Source organism: Theobroma cacao, chromosome 9, assembly GCF_000208745.1.
Source record: "Theobroma cacao cultivar B97-61/B2 chromosome 9, Criollo_cocoa_genome_V2, whole genome shotgun sequence".
Taxonomy (NCBI): Eukaryota; Viridiplantae; Streptophyta; class Magnoliopsida; order Malvales; family Malvaceae; genus Theobroma; species Theobroma cacao.
The window spans coordinates 10,466,635-10,468,308 of record NC_030858.1 but is presented as its reverse complement, the minus strand read 5'-3'; positions in this window follow the sequence as shown (position 1 = coordinate 10,468,308).

The following is a 1,674-nucleotide window of genomic DNA, read 5'->3' as shown; positions in this document are numbered from 1 at the left end:
TCCACCGCTCATTCTTTGGCCATAGTTCATTATTCACATTTGAGTTGTAATTTTATCATTCATAGTTTAATTGCAATTATATTATATATGTTATTAGTAGCAAGCTTTATCACTCATTCTTTAGCCATAGTTCATCACTTATATTTCAAACGTAACTTTATTGCTCGTACTTTGACAATAACTCTATATTTTTCTATTAGCTGCAATTTTATCACTTATTTCTTGATTATAGCTTGCTATTTATGAATTGGCTACCACTTTTAGGTTGAACTAATCTCTTTCACGTTAGGATAAAAGGTAACTTTCCATATACAAAGTTGAGATTTTCCTTTTAGTTGTATACAGTAATATGAAGTAACATGTATATGAATACCATTACTCAGACAAGCTTGTTAAGGACTTGTCTATTGAATATTGGCAATCACAAGTCAACTTTCAAATTATTTTATTGTATATGTATTACACGAGTACTAGAATTACTAATAGCTATCGTAACGTGCGAGTCCGGGAAACCGACTGCTAGACGCGAATGTGAAAACTCACTAAAAAAATAAATTAAGAGTCGCCACCAATCTTTTTTACTAAGTGCGATTGGCCATCTATCGATTTGATTCTAATCGATGAAGCCTTAAATTAATTTTAAGCCCACCAAAAAGAACTTTGAACTGGTCTACGATTTTCTAGATCTAGGCTCGGGAGTACGGTTACGCCCGGGGAAGGCTTAGCATCCCCGGGACGCTCGTTCCATGAACGGTACCATTCTTACATTATCCTATTAGGCTTTAATTTTTAAATTAGTTATATTTCCTTAGTTATTGTTCACTTATTTTTATCTCCTATTTGACCTAAAATAGAATGCAAATACGAGGCAGGATGCATGGCGTGAAAAAAATGCCGGACGAATAACTTTTTATCAAGGATATTTTCTTGAATCCGCCTATCATACTGGTGGGACTCGGGATATTCTCTCACCTAGGGAATTATCCGAGAAACTCGCATTCGCAAATTTGACGAATAATTCCTATCATCGGAGTTATCGTACGTTTTTCTTTAAAAAGAATGTTTTCATGCATAATGAACCTAATTCGGGCGAAAGCCTTTTATTAAATATGTCTCTCGAGCCCTCCCATCGTACTGGTGGGACCTGAGGACATCTTTTCACCTAGGAGACTTTTCGAGAAATACTCGCCTTCGCAAGATCCTCGGAAGATCCCATCATCAGGGCTTAAACTCGAACACAGAAATATTTATATGCAATAATATGCATGATGCAATATATATGTACATAACATGCCAATACAATTGTTCATTTTTATTATCAATTATTACTTTCATTTTATTTTATTTATATTTTTTTTATTATCATATTTTCTATTTTATTTCTAACTATTATTATATGTTTTTTTTATACTTTACATTTTATTTTAAGTTACTCTTATATTTCCCTTTTATAATTAGATAAATTGTTTATGATTCCATGTTACTTTAATGAATAACAATTTTCTTTTTTTTTATATTATTTATTATTTTTATATTTTTTATATTTCGATTATCATATTATTATTATTATTATTTTTTATAGCAATCTTTCATTCAAATCTAATGCCTAAAATTTTATATCTATGTTTATATTGAATTCTATTTTTACTCTTTCCACTTTTTATCTTATTTTTT